Genomic DNA, 6,000 nt, shown 5'->3' on the forward strand with positions numbered 1-6,000 from the left:
CACATTTTATTCATGGTGCTTTCCATAAAATGCTTGCTAAATATGATGACAACCATAGAATTGCATCTCCTTATCATCCTCAGTCTAGTGGTCAAGTAGAATTGAGCAATAGAGAGATTAAATTGATTTTGCAAAAGACTGGTAATAGATCTAGAAGAATTGGTCTAAGAAACTTGATGATGCATTATGGGCTTATAGAACTGCTTAGAAGAACCCTATGGGTATGTCTCTGTATAAAATGGTTTATGGAAAAGCATGTCACTTACCTCTTGAGCTAGAACATAAGGCATATTGGACTATTAAAGAGCTCAACTATGATTTCAAACTTGTGAAGAGATTATTTGACATTAGTTCACTTGATGAATAGAGAACTCAAGCCTAAGAGAATGCCAAGTTATTTAAAGAAAAAGTGAAAGCATGACAAGAGGATACAAAAGCGTGAGTTTAACGTAGGTGATCATGTTTTGCTATACAACTCTCGCTTAAGATTTTTTGTAGGAAAACTTCTCTCTAAATGGGAAGGTCCTTACATAATCGAGGAGGTCTATCGTTCCGGTGCCATAAAAATCAACAACGTCGAAGGCACAAATCCGAAGGTGGTAAACGGTCAAAGAATCAAACATTATATCTCAGGTACTCCCATAAATGTTGAGACCAATATAATTGACACCGTAACACCGGAGGAGTACATAAGGGACACTTTCCAGAACGTTTTAGGCTCCGAAAAGGAATAGGTATGTGGTACGGTAAGGAAACCGACTCCAAAACGTTTCCAATGATGTTTTTTCTCTGTTTTGGAATATTTAAAAAATTGGGAAAATTAAAAGTAGTCTGAAAGAGACACAAGGCATCCACAAGGGTGGAGGGCGCGCCCCCCTGCCTTGTGGCCACCTCGTGTGCCCTCCGGACTCCGTTTTCTTGCACAATACTTCTTTTGGTCGGTGAAAATTCATTATATAATCTCTCGAAGGTTTTGACCATCGTACCACGACAAAATCCTCAGTTTTTGTTTTGAGTTGTTTCTACAGAAGATTTAGGGCAAGATGTCTTCGCAAGAGTCGGGCGGGGACAGTCGTGTATCTCACCCGACACCGAGCCCAAGAGCATACAGCGAAGCTAACCACTTCGGGCAAGCAGCGGAGGAAGAGATGGAGGCTGACTTGAAAAGAGTGGATGCCATGGAGGAGGATCAGGAAGTTACCTCTCGTCTTCAAGCTGGATTCATGTTGGAGGAACTTCAGAGCTCAGCAATACCAAACTCGGTCATCCCTCGTAATGCTAGATTTCTCTCTTATGAAAATATGAAAAAGAGTGTTACTTTTTCTCCCGCAGCGATGAAACATCCTTGGGTGATTGGAGCTTTACCCGTCACGGGTAAACTTCACAAGGAAATAATGGATCTTAAGCAGCAAAATAATAAGCTCGAGGAGGATAATCACATCTAAAGGGGCATCATCGCCAAGAATATCACATCATCACCTTCGAAGAAAGAGACATAAATACATGGGTATGGGCACTCCCCTTGGCAACTGCCAAGCTTGGGGGAGGTGCCCCGGTATCATATCACCATCACATGTTTATCTTTATCGTTTTTCTTAGTTCGATCCTTTTGGTTATACCTTGATCTAGTAGAATAAAGTTTTAGTATGATCTAGTTTTCAGTTTTGTTTTGATCTCTATCTATGTAATCGAGTCCGTGAGTTATATATAATAAAGAGTAGTTTTGAGTAGATGACTTTGCTATTGTGCTATGATCTTGAGGAAATTAAATAAAAGAAAGAATAAAAAGAAATAAAAAGATCATATATTGATCTTATGGAAAGTAATGACTTCACATATAGAGAGTATGATGAATAAAAGTTGTAGAGAGTTGACCAACATAGTTTTGGTCATTATTGCAATTAATAGGAAGTAATAAAGAAAGAGAGGCTTCACATATAAATATACTATCTTGGACATCTTTTGTAATTGTGAGCACTCATTAAAATATGACATGCTAAAGAGTTGACGTTGGAGAAGGAAGACAATATAATGGGTTATGTTTTCTTATATCCGAATAGAAGTTATATTGGCATGGATACTGCAACATGTTGAGCTTGCCTTTCCCTCTCATGCTAGCCAAATTCTTTGCACCAAGTAGAGATACTACTTGTGCTTCCAAACATCCCTTAAACCAGTTTTGCCATGAGAGTCCACCATACCTACCTATGGATTGAGTAAGATCCTTCAAGTAAGTTGTCATCGATGCAAGCAAAAAAATTTGCTCTTTAAATATGTATGATCTATTAGTGTGAAGAAAATAAGCTTTATACGAACTTATGATATGGAAGAAATAAAAGTGACGGACTGCATAATAAAGTTCTTTATCACAAGAGGCAATATAAAGCGACGTTCTTTTGCATCAAGATTTTGTGCATCCAACCATAAAAGCGCATGACAATCTCTGCTTCCCTCTCCAAAGGGCCTATCTTTTGTTTTTACCTTCTACCCTTATACAAGAGTCATGGTGATCTTCACCTTTCCTTTTTACACTTTTTCCTTTGACAAGCACTATGTGTTGGAGAGATCTGGATATATATATATATATATATATATATATATATCCACTCGGATGTAGGTTATCATAAAGTATTATTGTTTACATTACCCTTGAGGTAAAAGGTTGGGAGGTGAAACTATAAGCCCCTATCTTTCTCTATGTCCGATTGAAGCTTTGAACCCATAAGTATCGCGTGAGTGTTAGCAATTGTGAAAGACTAAATGATAGTTGAGTATGTGGACTTGCTGTGAAGCTCTTATATTGAGTCTTTCCGATGTTATGATAAATTGCAATTGCTTCAATGACTGAGATCATAGCTTGTTAGTTTTCAATGAAGTTTCTGATTCATACTTTATCTTGTGAACGAATTGTTACTTTAGCATAAGAAATTATATGACAGTATATGTTGCTATTCTAAAGATGATCATGATGCCCTCATGTCCGTATTTTATTTTGTCGACACCTCTATCTCTAAACATGTGGACATGTTTTTTCGATTTCGGCTTTCGCTTGAGGACAAGCGAGTTCTAAGCTTGGGGGAATTGATACGTCCATTTTGCATCATGATTTTATATGGATATTTATTGCATTATGGGCTGTTATTGCACATTATATCACAATACTTATGCCTTTTCTCTCCTATTTTATAAGGTTTACATGAAGAGGGAGAATGTCGGCAGCTGGAATTCTGGACTGGAAAAAGGAGCAAATATTAGAGACCTGTTCTGCACAACTCCAAAAGTCCTAAAACTTCATGGAGAATATTTTTGGAATATAAAAAAAATATTGGGCGATGAAAGTACCAGAGGGGGGCCACCTGCCATCCACAAGGGTGGAGGGCGCGCCCCCGTCCTTGTGGGCCCCCTGGCAGGCCCCCGACGCCCATCTTCTGCTATATGGTGTGCTTTGACCTGGAAAAAATTAGGAGGAAGCTTTCGGGATGAAGCGTCGCCGTCTTGAGGCGGAACTTGGGCAGAACCAATCTAGGGCTTCGGCGGAGCTGTTCTGCCGGGGAAACTTCCCTTCGGGAGGAGGGAATCAAAGCCATCGTCAACACCAACGATCCCCTCATCGAGAGGGGGTAAATCTCCATTAACATCTTCACCAGCACCATCTCCCCTCAAACCCTAGTTCATCTCTTGTATCTGATCTTTGTCTCAAAAACTCAGATTGGTACCTGTGGGTTGCTAGTAGTGTTGATTACTCCTTGTAGTTGATGCTAGTTTGTTTATTCGATGGAAGATCATATGTTCAGATCCTTAATGATAATTAATACTCCTCTGATTTTGATTATGAATATGCTTTGTGAGTAGTTACGTTTGTTCCTGAGGACATGGGAAAAGTCTTGTTATAAGTAATCATGTGAATTTGGTATTCGTTCGATATTTTGATGACATGTATGTTGTCTTTCCTCTAGTGGTGTTATGTGAATGTCGACTACATGACACTTCACCATTGTTTGGGTCTAGGGGAAGGCATTGGGAAGTAATAAGTAGATGATGGGTTGCTAGAGTGACAGAAGTTTAAACCCTAGTTTATGCGTTGCTTCGTAAGGGGCTGATTTGGATCCATATGTTTCATGCTATGGTTAGATTTATCTTAATTCTTCTTTCGTAGTTGCGGATGCTTGCGAGAGGGGTTAATCATGAGTGGGAGGCTTGTCCAAGGAAGGGCAGCAACCCAGCACCGGTCCACCCACATATCAAATTATCAAAGTAACGAACGTGAATCATATGAGCATGATGAAAACTAACTTGCCAACAATTCCCAGGTGTCCTCGGGAGTGCTTTGCTTTATATAAGGGTTCGTCCAGGCTTGTCCTTTGCTACAAAAAGGATTGGGCCACCTTGCTGCACCTTGTTTACTTTTGTTACTTGTTACCCGTTACAAATTATCTTATCACACAACTATATGTTAACGATAATTTCAGTGCTTGGAGAGAATACCTTGCTGAAAACTGCTTGTCATTTCCTTCTGCTCCTCGTTGGGTTCGACACTCTTACTTATCGAAAGGACTACGATAGATCCCCTATACTTGTGGGTCATCATCTCCGTCCTCGCTCTTGACAGGAGGGGAGCTGTCGTCGCTTCTACTTCCTCCGGAGGGGGGCGCCGTCGCTGTCGCCGCCGCCGTCGTCGCTGTCGTCGTCGCTGGAGGAGCTGCAGCAGCTGCCGTCGGCGCTCTCCATGCAGCAGTCCAGGTGGTCGCCGGACATCTCGAAGATCTTCATGAAGAGCGTGGCGGCCCCGTCGAACTTGAACTAGAGGACGTGGCCCCGCTTCAGGACACAGGCGAACGACCCCCCCTCCCCCCGCTTCAAGAACATGAAGCCTGTGGGGGTGAACTCCGTCGCTACCAAGGAGGGGCCATTGCAACAGCCGTCAGCCTGCACCCACTGGCCCAGCGGTGCGCGGTCCGCCATTGCCTCCGGGAGCCGGAGCCAGGTACAGGGTGAACGGTGCATATTCATGATGAACTCGCGGGCCGCTTCAGATGAGTGGCTCTCCGCCTGGGAGGAAGGGCGGTCGCGCCGCCTCGGCCACCTCGCCTTCCGCACCCATGGCCGCGAGCGGCGCCCCTCCCATAGCTGCTCGGCCCAATGTCGGCGGCTGTAGGAGAACGCCCGCGCCCCCGCTGCGACACCTGGGGCGTTGCGGCGGAAGCACGTGCACAGCCTCTTCCCCTCCCCATCGCTGCAGAAGTTTGCCTGGATCAAGGAGCAGGAGGGAGGAGTTGGAGGAGGAAGATGAGCCGGCAAGTCCTTCCCCCTCGTCTTTATAAGTGCGCGGGCGGGCTTTATGTTAGCCCGGGCGGTTGCCGAGGCGTCGTGGGGGCGTTCCATGTTCCATCGCCCGCCACGCGTCGCGCCTGGCCCGCTGGCGGTTAGGGTCCGCGCCGTTTCGCCTCTTGATTGGCGGAAGCGTGCGCGTCGCAGGCCCGGGGGATACTATTGGGCCCATGGATCCCGGGGTATCCAGGCTCGTCTGCCTTCGGCCCAGGTCACGACGCATAGCGAAGGCCCAACAAGGGGCCCACCGATGGGTGCCACGAGCAAGACCCATCGCGAGGCTCTAGCCTCTTGAGGCCCCCTCTTCAGGAAGCAGGCGAACAGCCTGGCGCAGCAGGGTCGCCGACAGCCTCGCGAGGCTGCCTCCCTGAGGAAAGCAAGTCAGGGGTGGTTCGGCCCGGTCGCGCGACACTGCGCCCACCACATCATGGATGGTGGCTTTGCATGCGAAGACCACCTTTAGTCAGGCTAGACTGCGCTTTTGTCCCCTTTCAAACTGGCCGTTGTGTGGCAACCCTTCCCGCCATAGTTTTCGGGGGAAGAGGACCAAGGCAGCATAAAAGAGGGAAAGGTGCCGCCGTAGAAGGGGATCGATCCATCGGACACTTGAGCCCCAACCTCTGTACTCTCTCCCTCGAGCAATCCCAACCAAGCAGGAGTAGGGGTTTACAC

This window comes from Triticum aestivum, chromosome 3D, assembly GCF_018294505.1.
Source record: "Triticum aestivum cultivar Chinese Spring chromosome 3D, IWGSC CS RefSeq v2.1, whole genome shotgun sequence".
Taxonomy (NCBI): Eukaryota; Viridiplantae; Streptophyta; class Magnoliopsida; order Poales; family Poaceae; genus Triticum; species Triticum aestivum.